Below are 21,422 nucleotides of genomic sequence, written 5' to 3' on the forward strand. Positions count from 1 at the left end.
AACTGTGATACATGATGACCAGAGCAAACAGGAAGGATGTGAAGCAGCTCTCAGCGTCCCACACAAAAGAACCTCAACTTAATGAAGCCTGCAGCAGCCGCTCACAGGATCAAAGAGAGAGAGAGAGAGAGAGAGAGAGAGAGAGAGAGAGAGAGAGAGAGAGAGAGAGAGAGAGAGAGAGAGAGAGAGAGAGAGAGAGAGAGAGAGAGAGAGAGAGAGAGAGAGAGAGAGAGAGAGAGGGGGAGAAGGAAATAGGAATGTGAGAGGGTTAATTACTTTGAAAGGCTCAGGCCACACACTGGACCCATCACCTGAAGAAAGACAGAGAATAAGTGTGTGTATGCGTGTGTGCGCAGCAGAGGAAAGAATGTTTTTCAGAGAGAAGCTGCAGAAATGTAATTGAATACTCAAGTAAATGAAAGAGAAATGAAGAATGAATTTTAGGGTGAATGAGGGCAGATAAAGCAGAAATATATAGAGAGAGACAGAGAGAAAGAAAAAGAGAAAATTAGAGAGAGAGCTAAACAGAATAATAGTCACTTTTCATCATTCCAGTTTTACATGACATTGCCACCAAAATATTTAAATGTTTAAAGAATAAAAGCAGTACAGTGTTACAGACTTTTGGGGAATTTTGGAATATTTCACTAATAAAAAATGCTAATAATTTTATCATTTCATTTACTTATTGTTTTAAATGGATATTTGCCTAGACAAGAACATCAATACTGACCCTAATGTTGTTACAAATGTTTTGTTTTTATTTTGTGGTTCAAACAATATTTTATATATATTTGCATATTGTTGAGAAATATTTTAAACCACATACATATCCTATTGTGTTTCTTTTTTACATTTAGCTTGTATTAAAATGTATAGATTAAAACAATTAAAAGAACTCAAATTAAGTCATTTGAATGCATTTCAAATAATAAGATATATATGGGGAGATATAGAAAAAAATATAGGAAGTTGATTACATTTCTTTTTCTTTGTTTCTGCCTTTAATATTCAACAAAGTTTTGCTGCCATGCATCCATAAGGTTAAGGTTAATTAAAAAATAGTTAGTAATAATTACCATAAGCATGCACAATAAGCAAAATGTGCAATAAATAATAATAAATAAATAATAAAGTTACCCAATCACTTTTTAAATTATTTTAAATGCAATTTATATTTTAAATATATGATATACAAAATAGCAAAACAAAGTTTAGAATCAAAGCTTAAAAATACAAGATCTGAAAGTTGACATGATGGAATTCTTTTGGGGTTTACCATTTATGTTATTCAATGCAAATGATGGTTCATGCATCTGATTTTCTGACTGAATCCTTGTGGCAACAATGGACTTTCATGAACACTACACTGAACAATGTAAATACATTTTATTTGTTCACTCTGAGAATAGATTTTTGTCTGTTGCGTGTTGAAAGGGAAAACTGTGGCCATTCAGCATGATCTGGCAGGCTTATCTGTTCATGTACAAGAACAGCGATGCGATGAGAGTTTCTTTCGGGTGTTTCCCTCCCCAAATAACTGTAGCTTATAGTTGTGACAACTACTAGCAAATGCACTTTCAAATCCATTATCAAATGAATTATGGACAGTGCTTTTGGAGCTCCACACAATAACTAAGTGTATATTCAAATGTCACTCTAGCACTGCGTGGTCTTCAGAAACTTCTAGGTACTTGATGTACTTAAAGGCAAGGTTCAGTCAAAATGGTAAAATACCAAACAGTGCGACCATTTAAGACATTTAGACCACACATATCGGTTTGTATTATGAATAGTTCATTAAAACTCATATAAATACCTCATGAAATATCTGAAATATCCATCTCAACTGAAATATCTGTAATCTGATAAAAATCTGAAGTATTTGGAGAGACAAAATATGCTAATTTTAAATAAATATGCTATTTGTGAGTGGTCCCAAATTAATGAGATTGTGTCTCATTAATTTGATATATATATATGGGGCCTATGGCATCTTAAAAAGATATCAGACTTTTTAAATACATAGGTTATATTTTTCTCTTACTCTGTTAATTGACCACTGCCACAGCACAATAAATATCTAGGTTTTATCTAATCAGTAGGCAAAGAACAGTATAACACATTACAAATACAGTATAAAGTCTTTTTATGTCTATCCCTCTTTCCTTTACTCATTGTATGATATTACGCAGAGTATTAATCTCTTTGCTGTGTTGGTACAGTGGCACAGCTGAGGGGCAGGCCAGAACTGACGGTATTGTTCTCTTTCTTTATTTATGTCCTGGCTGTACCAGGCAGATGAGGTAAGACTTCTTTTTATGGTATTATTCTGTAGTGCTGATACATAGAGGCCTGCGTCAAGCAAGCGCGCGCACACACACACACACACACACACACACACACACACACACACACACACACACACACACACACACACACACACACACACACACACACACACACACACACACACACACACACACACACACACACACACACACACACACACACACACACACACACACACAAATACCTCTCTGTCTCTACAGCAGCAAACTCATACTCCTCCCATTGCTCTGCCCTCTCTTGCTCTGCACAGCTCCCTCCCTCCTCCCCCCATTTCTCCATCAATAGCACTTTTCCCCTCTTTTCCTCTGCGTCCTCTTTTAAACCAGTCCCAGCATTAGCATGTGAATCGCTTGTATATCTTCTTTTATATGATGCACTGACAACTGGCTTTTTAGAAAAGGAGGAGGAAAGAATGAAAAAAATATAAAGACTCCAAACCTCCCCCTCTCCAGAAAAAAAAGACGAAAGAAGAGAAAGAAAACATGTTATCTGCTCTCTCAAGAACTTACTCACACAGATCGCATCCCACAAAGACTCTAGCTGTAACGTATAGAAACATATATGAAGTACATGGAGGCTAATATTATCAGCAAATAACCACTGTTAACCTTTCACCTTGTAATTATATGATATGCCAGAATACAATAATCGTAAGGCTTACCTAAGGATTGACCTTAGGACCTATTTGATAACATGGTAGTTGGACCAAACGCAGCTTTTGTAATTGTATTTTGTTAGCATTGTACATCTCTCTATCTGCCTGCCACATTTTCTTTCCCCACTTTTCTTGTTCTCGTTTTACTCGCAGCAATTCTCATGCTTTTAACGTGAAACTCTAAAACACCAACCGACACACACACACACACACACACACACACACACACACACACACACACACACACACACACACACACACACACACACACACACACACACACACACACACACACACACACACACACACACACACACACACACACACACACACACACACCTCTTACTGTCATTATTTACATTGTCAGGTAAGGTTAGACTCTTTGAAAGTCTAGCAGTGCAAATCCAAACAGACACACCAACCTTTTAGCCATAGAGCAAAGGGTCAACCTTGCTCTTCCTTCCTCCCAGACACAGACACACACCAGTATAAGGTTTCAAACTAACATCCCCACAATAATTCAAATTTTGTAATATCACAAGGCAATGTTTCAAAAAACAGATCAACTTCAAAGAGTTCAAACTGACAGATTAATAGTGGCACAGAAATGCATCATCATAATATATTGTGGTTCGACCCATTAAACTCAGATCTTTTGCCGTACAAAGACACATTAAAGAAAACACACACACACACACACACACACACACACACACACACACACACACACACACACACACACACACACACACACACACACACACACACACACACACACACACACACACACACACACACGAGGAGACTGACTGTCCAAGCATAACAGCTGTTTACCTCCTCTCCCTCTCTCTCTCTCTGCCAGCTGACATCATCCTCTCACCTCTCCTCCCATCTTTTTCTTGGATGAGTTGTGTTATGACAAGTTTAATTGTGTGCTGTCTAACTCATAACATTTCTGTAAATATTGGTCATGCCAAGGCCGTCAGTAACAGGAAGTATGTGAACTGCCTTTCTTTTCACAGTAGCACAATGCCAGTCTTTGTTCTGTGAGCGATTACTATGAGTTATTTTGATACTGCTTCACTAGACATGCACACTGAGCTAATCTGCCTACAGAGATTACACACACACACACACACACACACACATATATATACACACACACACACATATGTATATACACAGATCAGGCAAAACATTATGACCTTTCTAATATTTTTGCTGCCAAAACAGCCCTGACCCGTCGAGGCATGGACACCACTAGACCCCTGAAGGTGTGCTGTGGTATCTGGCATCTGAGCCTTAAAGTCCTGCAAGTTGCAAGGTGGGGCCTCCATAGATTATACTTTTTTGTTTAGCACATCCCATAGATGCTTGATTGGATTTAGATCTGGGAAATTTGGAGGCCAAGTCAACACCTCAAACTCGTCGTTGTGCTCCACAAACCATTCCTGAACCCTTTGTGCTTTGTGGCAGGGTGCACTATCCTGCTGAAAGAGGCCACAGCCACCAGGGAATACCGTTTCAGGGTGCACATGGTCTGCAACAATGTTTAGGTAGGTGGTACAGGTCAAAGTAACATCAACATGGATGGCCAGACCCAAGGTTTCCCAGCAGAACATTGCCCAAAGCATCACACTGATTCCGCCAGCTTGCCTTCTTCCCAAAGTGCATCCTGGTGCCATATAAAAGAAAACGTGATTCATCAAACCAGGCCGCCTTCTTCCATTGTTCGGTGGTGCAATTCTGGTGCTCACATGCCCAATGTTGGTGCTTTCGGTGAGACAGGGAACAGCATGGGCACCCTGACTGCTCTGCGGTTATGCAGCTCCATACGCAACAAACTGTGATGCACTGAGTATTCTGACACCTTTCTATCAGCACCAGCAATCACATCTAGAGATGTTTGAGCTACAGTAGTTTGTATGTTTGATCAGACCACATGGGCTAGCTTTAGCTCCCCTCGTGCGTCAATGAGCATTGGCCGCCAATGGTCACCCTGTCGCCGGTTCACCCCTGTTCCTTCTTTGGACCACTTTTGATAGATGCTGACCACTGCAGACCTGCAGTTTTGGAGATGCCATGACCCAGTCGTCTAGTCATCAAAATGTAGCCCTAGTTAAACTTGCTCAAATCCTTAAACTTGCCCATTTTTCCTGCTTCTAACACATCAACTGAAGATTTTTGAGGAAAAAACGTTTGCTTGTGGCCTAATAGATCCCACTTACTAACAGGTGCCATGATGAAGAGATAATCAGTGTAATTCATTTTAGGGCTGCAATAAAGTTAAAAAAAAAACAATAATCGATTCTCATTGTGGTTTAGTAAGATGTAAAATGTTTCTGCAGGATAAAGAAATTACAGTGACAGGTTACTGTGTCCAGAGCAACTCCAGAATGTTCCTCCAGAACATTCCTCTTATGTGGTAACACTGAGTTTGTGTGTTTTTTTTTAAAGTTTTTCTTTAATATAATTTTAATGTATGGATTTTACACCCTTTTCTTAGGGATTTAAACATTTTTGCACAATGTATAGTACAAAAATACCCTTACGGAAATTATCCATATTTTTTTATTATAATAAAACCCTGATTTTTCATTCATTCATTCATTCATTCATTCATTCATTCATTCATTCATTCATTCATTCATTCATTCATTCATTCATTCATTCATTCATTCATTCATTCATTCATTCATTTATTCATTTATTTATTTATTTATTACCATTATTGTTATTGTTTGTTTTGTTCATTGTGAAACCATGCACTGAAAAAATTAAAAAGGAAAATTTACTGGTCATTTTCTGCTAGTACATCCAGTAATTTTACGGAAATTTCCGTTAACCCATAAAACACAAACTAATGCAATGTGTAAGACAAATAATACAGATGAAACAAACTGTAAAAAACAAACAAACAAACAAACAAAAAAACAATACGGAAATTCCTTCATATTTATACAGTACATTGTGCCCTATTTTTACGGACTTTTTTTTACAGTGTGGCTAATTTATGAAATGGTAGATATTGTCACTTTGTGTTTTCATAGCACTTAGCTGACACGTTTGTTTGATGGACTAGACTGGACAGGACATGAAAGTGTGTTTTGGCAATAATGTTTTTAATACTTTTTATCCGATTAATTGATTTATCAAAAAAATAATCGTCAAAATAATCGATTATAAAAATAATCGTTAGTTGCAGCCCTAATTCACTTCATATGTCAATGTTATGCCTGATCGGTGTATGTCTAACGTGACTGTTCCGACATGATTACGCAATCTACAGGTGCTGGTCATATAATTAGAATATCATCAAAAAGTTGATTTATTTCACCACTTCCATTCAAAAAGTGAAACTTATATATTATATTCAGTTTAAACACACAGACTGATAAACAGTATTTCAAATGTTTATTTATTTTAATATTCTTTTGATGATTATAACTTACAAATACGGAAAATCCCTAATTTCGTTTCTCAGAACATTAGGAGATTGTAAAAAGGTTCAATATTGAAGACACTTTAATCAGCTAATTAACTCAAAACACCTTATAATGCCTTTAAAGGGATAGTTCACCCAAAAATGAAAATTCTGTCATAAATTTACTTATTCTCATGTTGTTCCAAACCTTTATGAGTTTCTTTGTTCCACTTAACACAAAATACAATATTTGGAAAAATATTTGCAACCAAGCAGATAGAGCAGCCATTCACTACCATAGTAGGGGAAACTACTATGGTAGTGAATGGTTGCTCTATCTGCTTTGTTAAAAACATTCTTCCAAATATCTTCTTTTGTGTTCAGCAGAACAAAGAAAATTATAAAAGTTTGGAACAACATGGGGGTAAGTAAATGATGACAGAATTTTCATTTTTAGGTAAACTATCCCTTTAAATGGTCTCTCAGTCTAGTTCTGTAGGCTACACAATCATGGGGAAGACACCTTGCACAAGGAGGGCAAGACACAAAAGGTTATTGCAAAAGAGACTGGCTGTTCACAAAACTCTGTGTCCAAGCACATTAATAGAGAGGCGAAGGGAAGGAAAAGATGTGGTAGAAAAAAGTGTACAAGCAATAGGGATAACCGCACACTGGAGAGGATTGTGAAACAAAACCCATTCAAAAATGTGGGGGAGATTCACAAAGAGCGGACTGCAGCTGGAGTCAGTGCTTTAAGAACCACTACGTACAGATGTATGCAAGACATGGCATTGTCACAATCCTTGTGTCAAGCCATTTTTTAACAACAGACAGCGTCAGAAGCGTGTTGTCTGGGCTAAAGACAAAAGTGACTGCTGAGTGGTCCAAAGTTATGTTCTCTGATGAAAGTAAATGTTTTATTTCCTTTGGAAATCAGAGTCCCAGAGTCTGGATGAAAAGAGGAGCGGCACACAATCCACGTTGCCTGAGGTCCATTGTAAAGTCTCCAGTCAATGATGGTTTGGGGTGCCATGTCATCTGCTGGTGTTGGTCCACTGTGTTTTCTGAGGTCCAAGGTCAATGCAGCCATATACCAAGACGTTTTAGAGCACTTCATGCTAACCAATAGTGCTAATCAACTTTATGGAGATGCAGATTTCATTTTCCACTGTACACAGTGCTAAAGCAACCAGTACCTGGTTTAAGGACTATGGTATCCCTGTTCTTAATTGGCCAGCAAACCCACCTGATAATAACCCCATAGGAAATCTATGGGGTATTGTGAAGAGAAAGATGCGATATGCCAGACCCAACAATACAGAAGAGCTGAAGGCCACTATCAGAGCAATCTGGGCTCTCATAACACCTAACCAGGGCCACAGACTGATCAACTCCATGCCATGCCGCATTGGTGCAGTATAACAGGCAAAAGGAGGCACAACTAAGTATTGAGTGCTGTACATCTGTACATGGTCTTACTTTTCATGTTCATACTTTTCAGTTGGCCAATATTTCTAAAAATCCTTTCTTTGTACTGGTCTTAAGAAATATAGTAATTTTCTGAGATACTGAATTTGGGATTTTCCTTAGTTGTCAGTTATAATTCCATAGTTAATAAAAATAAACATTTGAAATAGCAGTGTGTGTAATGAATGAATATAATATACAAGTTTCACTTTTTAAATGGAATTAGTAATACAAATCAACTTTTTGATGATATTCTAATTATATGACCAGCACCTGTATGGTACGTCACAGAGCAACACAAGATGAGCAATTTAGGTAAAAAACTAAAAAACAAAAACAGATGCTATTAGGGTTGAAAGTGCTAAACTGGGAGGAATCCCCCCCCCCCCATTCCAGTCACTTCCAGAATGCCAGTTTATGCTACAGTAATTGCCAGTTATTACATATACAAGCAAGTAAGAGTTTATTTACACTCCATCTGGAACTATACATTGTTTCAGAGTTCACTCTCTTTTTCTTAATGTCTCAAGAAGTTTCAATTACAAGTGGCAGGAGCTGTTAAATACTGCTGAGTGATTCAGTAATGAGAATGTATGTACAGGCGTGGGTTCCCTACTATCCGTGTGTGTTTGTGTGTGTGTGCGTCTCCGCATTCCAGTAACTGATGCTTGCTGTTACTCACACCAGGGAGGGCAGGGTGACTCACCATTATGTCATCACTAATAACCCTTGCTGAAGAGAATCGGTAACACACGCATATTTATATGCATGTAAGCACACACATACAATCACAATGGTCATATATATATAGTCAAAACAGTATCCTGTCAGACAGATGCTTATGTAAGCATACTGATACATTTGATACAATGCTTTGTAAAGAAGCACAAACTCACACACACACACACACACACACACACACACACACACACACACACACACACACACACACACACACACACACACACACACACACACACACACACACACACACACACACACACACACACACACACACACACACACACACACACACACACACACACACACACACCACAGCTGAAGGGCCCTCTGAGAAAGAGACTGTGTGAAAATCTCTATCTACTTCATAATATTGTTCTGTGAGCTTCCCAGACTTTGCAACAAGTGCTCATAATGTTCTTAAAATTGGTCAATGATTGAAAAATATTGTGACACAGCTTAGAGAAATGTGCCCAAGTTTTTTTTGCTCAAGGCTGAGTACAAGTATTTCAACACTACTAAGCCAACAAGACTGTTTCTTTAAGATACTCATCTAAAATACTGTTGCTCTAACCCATAATAAGACGAGTCCTAAACATGAACCTCTCCAATCAGAATGATTACTCAGGAGTTTCTGTCTGTTTGTAAAGCTTTCCCTGTCACTTCCTCCTTATAATATAATAGAAACAAAACAAAAACAGACCTCGATTGTTGATTTATGAGAGGTTGCTTTTAACAAGCCAAAACCGTATTAAGTTGCAAGAATCATTTTCATAACTGCTCCGTTCTCTATGCATGAGTCTGCGCATGTACTTGAGTGATTTATCACTCTGTATCACTGATGACCCAGCGCTGAAATCATAAGCTGAGCGCAGTTAAGTGACGGCAATCTGACACACTTAGAAGTTCAAAGGAGAACTAACGGTGGCCCAGTAGTGCAGCCGTACTAAATTAAACCACAACACAAAGAAATCTCGGAGCGCAATAAAGTTAGTTTCCCTTGCCATTGCTCTATAGATTGGCCAGTCTTACAAAGATATAAACACTACGATCAGTTTTAAGTGTGTAACCATTGTATATTGACATGAAATATCAACTCAAAATCACTAACATGTATTATAGCTGCATAATTACTCGTGGTGAATGCTTTTACTCGTGATCACGGCGCTTGATGCCTAAGGGAACGTCTGCCAATTCCACCAAGTGGTTAAAACTTAATTTTATTAATAATACTTACTTTTTTTCCGCTTTGTTTAAATGTTCAAAATCCAATGTTATGCATTGAGTGATTTTTAACATGCCTGTTTTTAAATGTTAAAAGTAATTATAATTCATACAAATTACATGTTTCAACTGCATGGTGGAATTGGCAGACGTTCCCTTGGGCATTAAGCGCCATGGTAGGGTGTAAAGGCGCTTAAATATGCAGCTATAATGCCTGTATGTGATTTTGAATTGATATTTCATGTCGATATACAATGGTTATGCACTTAAAACTGGTCGTAGGGTTTAAATCTTTGTAAGACTGGCCAATCTGTAGAGCAATGGCAAGGGAAACTAACTTTATTGCACTCCGAGAGTCCCCTCGCGGTCAGGAGCATTTCCGTTGTGTTGTGGCGATTCCATCGTGCTGTGGTGATTCCGTCGTGTTGTGGCGATTTCGTTGTGTTGTGGCAATTTCGTTGTGTTGTGTTTTGTTTCCGTTGTGTTGTGGTGATTTCATTGTGTTGTGGTTTAATTTAGTACGGCTGCACTACTGGGCCACCGTACGTTTCCGTTGGGATGTGGCTATTTCGTTGTGTTGTGCCTTGTTTCTCTTGTGTTGTGGCAATTTCATTGTGTTGTGGTTTAATTTAGTACGGCTGCACTACTGGGCCACCGTAGGTACTTACTCGCTTAGCAATTGAGAAAATAATGTTACCTCCATGCTCCATCCTCTTTTGTAGGGCTAACATTTTGTGCGGCCCTACAAAAGAGGCAAGAATGATTCTCATTGGTTCTTTTACAGGTCAAGCAATTATGCTCGAGCTTCTCTTTACCATAAGTGATGTGTGAGTTGATGAATGTATAGCATAAATTAAAACTATTCATCCTATAAATGATTATAAATGGGACATAGCGGGACATACTTTTATCTACATTGAGAAATAATTTTGAATATATATTTTTGGGGCCCCTTTGCATCCAGATTTTTTACAATATGCACAACAAACTACTGTATTCTATAAAACAGGTGTCATCACTTCCGGTTCAGGTATTTTGTATTAGATTTGTAAAATATAGATGTGTTTTACTCAAGATATTTTCTAAAGAAGCGTGGAAAGATGAGCATAACCAATGTCAATTTTGTGAAATTTTCACCCAAAAATGAAACTTCTGTCTTTAATAAATGACCCTCATGTACAACTATGTTTTTAGTTCAACGTTGGAACACAAATGAAGATAGTTTTCTCGAAATCTGAGCGCTTTCTGACCCTCTATAGACAGCTACGGAACTGACACTTTGAAGCCTCAAGAAGTTCATTAAGATAATGTAAAAGTGGTCCATATAAATTGAGTGGTTTAGTCTAAATTTTCTGAAGAGACTCAATCAAGTATGCAGCTCAAATTGGCTCTTGTGGAAGCTCAAACTTGTTGTGTAACAGACAAGAATTAACCTTATCTGTTCTTACCCAAAATCATGCAATGTGTACAGGGCAATAATGGAGGCATATCTGAATGTTGTTTGCTGTTAGTTGTGGAGGATATTTAGTCCCATCTTCCGCCAAAACACACGTCATGAAGCGAGCAGATGCTGTTCCGAGAGGGAGGGAAGGTTAATGTTTTTGATTTAAGATTACCAGGGCACATGAATAACAATAAAAAACAATATGCATGGAAAGATACATTTTATATAAAAATGTTCACTTTCAATTTTCACTATCAACTTAGTTGCTTATTAGCATGAATATTACTAGGATATTAGCTGTTTATTAATACTTATAAAGTATGAATGTCTTATTCAGTATGGCCATATTCTACAATCCCTAATCCTACCCAATACCTAAACTTGATAACTACATTATAACTATTAATAAGCAGTAAGCAGTGTATTGAGGCAAAAGTCTTAGTTAATAGTTAATATTGTGAATTGGACCCCATCTAAAATGTGACCAAGCTGTCAATTTTGATTTTGTTTTAATGTCTCCATTTACAAACGTTAAAACATCAAGCTTTTATTTGGGCAGAAAGCAGCAGGGAGTCCTTAAAACCACATCACAATTTTCGTTTTATTTCGACTAACTGTATGCCCTACGATAAGCACACGCTGTACAGAGTATTTAACATTACCTGAAAGGCCAGAAACTCGGTACGCGTCAATGCTCACTGCTTACATTCCTATTATGGGGGGAAAAAATGTTTGGGAAAGGAATGGTCCGGGGGGGCTGAGACAGGGTCACTTTATCAGTATTAATTTCCAGCTTGTGGGCACAATGACCCAGAATAGAGCTCAGGAGATCCTTGTGAACACACATCTGTGGCCAAGCTCTTTCTAATGAAATATAAAATGAATCTGAGTGATAATCCTTACAGCTTCTCTGTTATGAATTTAAAATAAATAGATGAATGAATAACATATATCAAAACCTTTAGAACAATGATTAATGATTAAATATCAATTACTGATTGCTAACATTGTCAATTACATTTTCTAGTACTTAATGCTGTTTAAAAAAAAATGCTAAACAATGTAAACTAACTAATATGACATATTTTGACATTCCATACAGCTACTGTACAGTGTGTTTGTGCGTAATGGGGTCAGGATTGAAGGGGATAAAGAGCATCTTATAATCGAGCCAGATTAATAAGTCGCAGCTTTAGGGTTGTCTGTGTCTGCCTGCATGTATTTGTCAATCTTCAAATGGTCCCACGGATTAAAGCCAAGATCTAGTGCTCAAGCAAATGTCTTGAGTTACATTTCAGATGTTTAGGAGCGCTTAAAAGGACCTCTCTCACCTTTCTGTTCTTCCAGCAAATTCCCTTCATTCTCAGAAATCAAAGATTACAGCACACATCGATTTGCTCTAGTCTGGAGGGCTTATGAGAATGCATGTTTGTTCACTATGTTTACTATGAATGATTAAATGTTGCATCAGTATGTCTTGTACTCTGAATTCCTCTCTGATCGGAATGGATAAAGCTTACAGAACAACACCGACGTCAATGAACTACAAAACTGATATTCTAAAGGTGAAACAAATTTTGCTGGATAAAGCTATCTTCAGATAATCCTATCGGCAAAATACGATGGGATGTTTGTGCCAGTGTGATTCTGTACAAAAATATTAGACATAAATATGACATTTTGCTGAAGTATGATACAAGCAACCTAATACAGAGTAAAATTTCAGGCATCCTGCACCCCATTTGGGAGGCATGAGAAAATTAAACGCTGTAAGAAAAGCATAAACACTCTGAAATTTAACACCAAGGCTGAAGCTTCCTGTAAAACACCTGCTCACGGATGTGTTTTGCTCACAAGGAGAAGAAAATGTACCATAACTACTGGTCTCAACAAAAATCTATGTACCCTTTAAAGAATTCATTGCAAATAACAATCTTTTGTTTGTGTAAACCAGTCAGAGACAATGAGAGACTTTTGTATATGTGTCTGACCTAATTCTGAGAACTAGAACACACCAAATGAAACATAACACCTCTTATAACAACTGATTCCATACACATTTATGCAGATAATCAGGTTAATAGACAAATATGCATGGCTAAATAACTATATCAACCTCACTGCCATCCATTGTTCAAAACGCTTATATGTCGCTTATACCTCAATCAAAAACATGACTGTGAATGTGAATAATCCTGTAACTCATGCAAGCACGTTCAATGAAGGAAACAATGATTCAGCAACTTGTTTTGATTGATTTTGGCACAATGTGGTCCCCATCACACAGAGGTGTCAGAACACTGAAGAAACGTCAGATAATTCGCTTTAAGCATGACACAACGTGACATTATCATGACACTGCACTGTGAACAACGTCCTCCGATATTTCTCGCCTCGGGTGAAGTTTTTGTTATGAAGTATGAGAGTGCATATTAAGCAGGAAGAAAAATGTGTTCTGTCAGCACCGGTCAAAGGCTTCTGCATTCACACATGGGTGACAAAAGAAGGAGGTGGTGATCATCTAGACTGGAGAGAGGGTTTGTGAAATAAATCAGCATAAATACACATACACACGCACACATAAATACAAAGACATATGCAGGCTAGACAGGGCTCTTGGGCCCGCTCCAGAAAACAGGGAACAAAGTCTACACATAGATTAATATTTGTTCTGTACCACTCATAGTTCAGCACATAACACGCTAAAATAACAACACTGTAACTTTGGACCCCCTGTACCCCATAACCTCCCTTTTCTTCACTTTAAAGGGGTAATTCCTGTATACTCTTTTAAAATGAAAGAGTTGAATGCACTATAAAAACATGCAACTATCATTTTCAGAAATCAAAACTTCCTCCTCAGCCCTAAAATACATAAAAACAGAAATCATTGAAGATATACCGATTACTGAACACATTTATGAGGCAATGATCCCTACTCAATAGGCAGCAACTTGTATTGAACATCCAGTTATGAACTGAGATTTATGCAAACTCACAACTGTATTTACATTGCAGTCTTAAAAGGTATACAAAAAATAAACACATTTAATTGGTCGCAATAAAATATAAATAAATGACAGACTTTTTTTGCTAACATTACAAATTCACCTATGGGAAATAAAACTAAATATGTGGTGGAAAAAAGACAAAAAAAGGGGAACAATGTGATAAATCTACATGATCTCATGGTAATGCGTATAAATAGTACGAGTGTGAAATCTCGTGGAATGCAAATGCTACGCAGTTTTTTGCGTGGATATGATACGCAGTTTATGGCGTGCATATGACACGCTCTTGGGTAGGTTTAGGGTGGTGGGATGGGGGGTTCATATGTATAATACGCCATAAAGTGCGTATCATATGCACGTGAAAAACCACGTACCATATGCACGCCAAAACTCATTTTGGCGTATACATTCCACGAGATTGCAAACTCGTACTATTTATATGCATTTTTGTGAGATCGGGCTCGATAAATTGTGTATAAGTGTAAATGAATGGCTCTTAACCACAAACCAACAGTAGAAGAGATGCAACTGAACTGTGTTACTGCAACTCAAATGTCAATGCCGTTGTCTGGCCTATAGCTACTTTCATCTTTGGCAAATTGTATAAGTTAAGCATATCTTCCGCTTAGACTACTGCAAATCGCTCTACCAGAATATTAATAAATACTAACTCAGCTGAAACTAGTGCAGAATATTGCTGCTAGACTCTTGACCCATGAAAATATGAACATATTACTCCCATTATGGCCTCTCTGTATTGGCTGCCTGTAAGACACAGAATCAAGTCCAACAATAACCTCGCTCCATCTTATCTTGCAGACCTCTTCGTAAGTCCTGTTCCTGTAGATCAATTAGATGATCTTGCACTCCCAACAGTGCCCATAACTAATTGTAAACACAAGATTGATTGTGCATTTGCGGTTGCAGTCCCAATCTGGCCACTATTAGAATGGCACAGACTTTGGCCATTTTTAAGTCTAAGTTAAAAACATATCTATTCTCTAGCATTTTAAAAGTGCTTTATGTCTTTGTACTACTTGTTTTAAATAGTTTTATTAAAATGCTGATGTATTATCTTTTGGTATCTTTGTACAATTAGGTAAATTTAAAGCTGCACTATGTAATTTTTCTGTCCGCTAGAGGGCGCCTAGTCAAAACAAAGGCGTAGTTTGATGACGCCAAGTTCATGTATGAGGTAACACAGCTCTGTTGATCGTATTAGACGCATTTAAGTGTGTTGAAAATGATGTTATGACGTTACTTTGTGCATTTGCTCAGTGGCTGCTGTGACACTTGTTGCACACTGCTAAGAGTAAAGCGCTTCTGCCAAATAAACCGTGAAACGCAGATATGACGTAATTGACAGGTAACTCCCTCAGATGTCCCGGATCCTTGGTTAAAATAGCAATTTTCTCACATTTTTTGTACTATTAAATATGAAAATAAATATACTTGACAGTCTTAAAATATGAAAATAATATATATATATATATATATATATATATATATATATATATATATATATATATATATATATATATATATATATATATATATATATATATAAAACCCACTTCAAAATTACATGAAAAATGACAATATGGAGTGATTGCTCTCCACATATATTATACATTCATAAAATACTTTCATTTCAAATTCACTAAATCCCAGCCTCAGCCCATTCAGAAATACTGGTACTTAGGTAGACATCTATACATAGGATTCTGACAAAAATACTTATTGGTTTTTGCATCTGAAGTCCTAAATTATTGTGTGAAAATGATTAAAAGCAAATTTTACACAAAGTCGCCCTGAGGCTCATCTTCCGTTGTAAACCATTAGTGGAGTGTAAGTTGGACTAAATTGATGTATCTTAAGTGTACATGACTCTCAAACTTACAGGAGCTTGTGTGCAGTGAGACTTGATATTGGTTGTAACTGCAGCTGGCTCACAGACAGCAGAAATACAAACCCCTGGCAAAACTCAAGTGTGAAAAACTATCAAATTGTCGGCCATGACAGGAATAGCTGCAGAGATTAGGGTCTGGCTGCCATGAGACAATAGGCTCATTTAGCCCTGAAGAAACAGTGAGGACTTGTTTGTGCATGTGTGACCATGCTTATTAGAGTTTCATCAGGAGGCAGAGAGAGAGAGAAAAAGAAATATTCACAAACAGGACTTAAGTAGACGTGTTAGAGACTCAAATGTTGTACGGAGCCTAACATAAAATTGAGAGTCCAACAAGAAATGAAAAGAATAAATAGTAATAGTAGTAAAAAAAATAGAGTATATTAAAAATAAATGTTAGAAATAGTATTAATTCTTAAAGTTATAATATATTCAGCAAAAATAATAAAAGAAAATGGTTCAAATAGTGCTAAGAGATGTTTCTAATTTCATGCACAGGTCACATTGTGTCATCGTAGGTGCACACCCACGACAAATATTCCTCCAGCCCCTTGTGGACAATCCATATAGAAGTCAATTGTCCCCAAAACTACCAGCATTCAAAATATCTTCTATTGTGTTCTGCAGCAGAAAGTAAGTCATAAAGGTATGGAATGACATGAGGGTGAACAAATTATGACAGAATTTTCATTTTTAAGTGAACTATCCCTTTAAATAAGTGACTTATTGAGTACGCCATTCATCCTCGGTGGGTGGGTCTTACAGACTGTAATATCTGCTGTTAATTGCACATTTCGTGGGTTGACAGGAGTGTGACAGTGTTGAAAGGAAGGAAGAAGACAAAACTTCAAACACAGGCAGAGGAAACGGACTCAGTAAAACAAGCCTAAACTTGGCCAGCAGAGTAACAACCCTATGAAGATACACAAGCTGAGACACACATCTGTGGTAAAAATCTAATAAATTGACATTTTATTTTAAAAAAAAAACACACATTGGTCATGATGAATGTTTTGTTGCTAAGAGTGAGAGGTGACAGAGGTCTAAGTGAAAACGCCGTTAGAAAATATTAAAATCCTCTTACACACACACAGACTCAGACTTTTCCCATAAGTCTAATGAGGGCAGTCACAGACGACCCCATTCTTATCCCACCCTAAATGAAGCTTTTTACTATAGTCTGAGGAGGGGGAAACAGTGTCATGGTCTAGACATCACACACACACACAAAGAATTTTGGTATCCAGACTTTTGTGGAGAAACTCTTTGTGACTGCGAGGAGCTTTTACGATATAAGTTTCTGATGGATAGTACCAACAAAAAAAAGTTTAAAGACAAGGAGAACAAAATCCATAAATAACTAACAAGCGATTCTCAAATGAATAGGTCTGATTCGAAATTCTGATTGAACTTTTAAAGCATTTGTGAAATTCAGATAACCACACACTTAATGTAATATATTAATATAATAATCTCTTGTAGCTCATTGATTTATTATTAAAACAACAACAACAAAAAACATTTAAGTTACATATGAAATGGTTTGTCTTTAAAAATGCAAAGTGCACATTTAGGGAACACTTGATGATGGCGGGTGACAGTGGCCTGTGAATCACAACAAATAAAACATTTAGCCCCTGACACTCAGACACATACACACACAACACACACACACTCTATGACGTTCTGTGGTTGCCACCCCAGACACAATGGACCTGCTGTGTTGACAACTCAACTGCGAAAGAGCTTAACCTCCGCTCCTGAAGGTCAGCTCATTACCACAGCAACAGCCCACATCCATGATAATGAGCCACATTATCAGAGCGATATGAAAATCACACTCACAGGAAAGTTTACTTTTGTGTTCACACTCAAACACACACACTTCTCAACACACACACAGTGGGTAAGCAAGCACCACAAGTGCAGAAAACCAGAGCGAGAAAAATATGACAAAGTTTGCATGTGTGTGTGTGTTTGTGTGAGAGAGGGACCGGAGGAGCCACTTTCAGTTTGAGAAGAAGCGAGATGGTGGGGGGTGTTGGGTTGGGGGGGGGGAAGACATGTTTTGCGGTGTGTAATTGGCTAGAGATGTCAGCAGGTGGAGGGCCATTGTTCTCTTTGATGGGATTATTTGCACTTCTCACCACTGGAAGCCCAGGTAACATCAGGAGGAGCAATTCATGCTTATACTATACAGATTTAGCTCTCTCTCTCTCTCTCTCTCTCTCTCTCTCTCTCTCTCTCTCTCTCTCTCTCTCTCTCTCTCTCTCTCTCTCTCTCTCTCTCTCTCTCTCTCTCTCTCTCTCTCTTCTCTCTCTCTCTCTCTCTCTCTCTCTCTCGTTCTGTCTCTTGTAATTGCTCTTGCTCTGTAATTAGAGCAAAGGCTTGACGTCCCAACACACTTGCTGAGTCCCCACTCAAATCTCTCAAGGCAAAAGTAAGTAAGTAACAGAACACAAAGAACAATATCCCAATTTCACAGATTGCTCACTCTATTTTGGTATAAATCTTTTTTTCACCTGATTCAATTTTCCATTTATTTAGAAGTGCACACTATCCAAACTGACCAATACTTAAAAGGAGGGTTTGAAGCAAATGTTTAAATTGATATATTTTTAAATACACTCAAAACATGACTTTACTTTAAAATGAATTTACTTTAAAAATATGTGTCAAGTGGTTGCACACTGAGCAATTTTTACAAATAACACTTTAGTTATATGAACAAAAGGAATTCAATTAAAGCTGACAAAATGTCTTTGAGTAAATAAAACCATTTGAATTTGTCACTGTCACATAATATTTATATGTGCAGTTTACTTAATAATGTTAGGAAAAATGTTATTAAAAAGTTTATTGTGTAAGGTGAACACATTTATCAATTTAATTTACCTTTAAAACTTTTAAATAACAAGCATATTTTTCAAAATAAATTGCAAAAACAACTCATTGAGCAAACTCAAATTTAATTGAGAGGAGGAATTCCATCCAATGAATTTGTGTGTGCCCACAGCCTAAACACACTTCCCACTGCATAATGGTAACCAAAATATTACAGAAACTCAATATAACTGAACATTAAACACTAACATAACATATTTCCTTTACTGAAAAACACATCAAATAACACCTTAATCCCTAAATGTACTTTCCTAACGAAGTGCCTTGCAAAGCATGCTGGGAACTACAGATCCACTGCCCAGTTAGTTATGTCAGCACAAAAATGTAATGTAGATGTAAGACAAATTAATGAAGTAAACTTCAGTTTTAAATATATTAGGTTGATTTTTTCAATTAAATTAAGTTGTGTCAAAATAGTACAGATAACAGATTTACAGTTTAAGTAAACATAATTTAAATGTGTCTAATCTATAAAGGGCCTGAATCATTTTTTTTTTGAGTGAGGCTACTAATGTAATAATAATAATAATAATAATTACTAGTAATAATCATAACTATTGTTAATTACTTAATGCAGTTAATTACTAAACTGACTTTATCATTATAAGAAAAGCAAGATAAATCACGTGATGCAGTTATAACCCCTGTGGAGAATAAATGAATATAAAAAAAAATGTATGCAATAACAAAAATAATAGCAACTTGTTCTCCCTGTGTTAGTGTGGGTTTCCTCAGGGTGCTCTGGTTTCCCCACAATTTGAAGACATGCACGATAGCTGAACAGGAATTGCCCGTACGTATAAACGAGAGTGTGAATGTCTGTGAGCCCTGTGATGGATTGGTCATTTGTTTAGAGTGATTCCCTGCCTTTGGACAGAGATGTAGGCTCCAGCATCTTCATGACTCTGCATAGGATAAATGGTTTTAATATCATTATTATTATTATTATTATTATTATTATTATTATTATTATTATTATTATTAATTAGATTTTATCGTTATAGGAGAAGTTAGTTAACTGTAACATCATACATGATGCAGTTAATCACTTTAGGCTAAGGAACAAAAATATTGCAAGAGATACAGAGGGAAAAGGGTGGAAAAGAGACAGAGATCACACCAATAGACAAAACTGAGTGTACAGAAGATAGAGGTCCCATATGGTGCAGGGTTGAGCCAAAGTAATTCTGAAAGCTTAACCATGCTGTATCTGATAAAGAGGTCAAGAACAAACACAACAGACATATGTTTTGTTCTCTCTCTCTCTCTCTCTCTCTCTCTCTCTCTCTCTCTCTCTCTCTCTCTCTCTCTCTCTCTCTCTCTCTCTCTCCTTTATGCCCCTCGTTCCTGAAATTAGCAACCCTTCATAAGACGTCTGATTTCAGTGACACACTGAGGACATCAGTGATGTTTTTGCATAGTCTACATACATTCATACCAGTATGCTCTTGTAAAGCTAATATGTATTAATATAGCATACCAGGACTAATTAGTTTTGCTCGGTGATGGGTAAATTGTGAATGAACTTTCCATCGATTCGCGCTGTTACATATTAGCTCTGCATAATCAATGAATAAAATGAGCCTGGTGCTCATTAAAGAGAAAATTACCACATGGATCAGTTCTAATAGCCCAGACTAAAGGTTAGAGCTGCGAAATGCGTTGCTCCACTGAGACGCAGAGTCCGCGTCTCAGTATTGGTCCATAATGGCTTTTGACTGTAAAATATTCTGATCTAATGGTGAAATTTCTGTGTCTGTGTACCCTCTTGGTTTAGACCAAGAGACGAATTCATTCAACAAATAACGTGCTTAATGCCGCTGCAACATTACGGCGTTCTCTTTTCAGGGTTTGAATTTTGTCTACTGGGGCAGGCCAGTCGGCTGGTGTGTGATTCATCTGTGCCCGCATCAGCCGTATCGAGTGCTGAATCGATGCTTCAGAAAACACAACGCCGCCGTGAGTGTTCAGCATCCTCTCGAGTCTGGCCTGCTTCTCTAGCTGTTAGAGCTGATCAGATTAGCATTGTGGGAATATTGCTGCAAAACCACTTGTTTTTAAATGTGATGGTTTTGTGCAGACCGATGCACTCTGCCCTCCGCAGATAAGTGGTCAGCAGGTCACATAAACAATGAGAGCGAAGAGCCGATAAAGATTCAATAAGAATTAGAAATAAAAATTAAGCAAACTAGGGAGAATAAAAGAAGGAAAGTGAGAGAGAGAGGGGAGGAGGGGGGGGGGGGTATACTCGGCTACTCAGGAATAAAGCCAAATGTTTGCTTCTCTCAGCT

Source organism: Pseudorasbora parva, chromosome 1, assembly GCF_024679245.1.
Source record: "Pseudorasbora parva isolate DD20220531a chromosome 1, ASM2467924v1, whole genome shotgun sequence".
Taxonomy (NCBI): domain Eukaryota; kingdom Metazoa; phylum Chordata; class Actinopteri; order Cypriniformes; family Gobionidae; genus Pseudorasbora; species Pseudorasbora parva.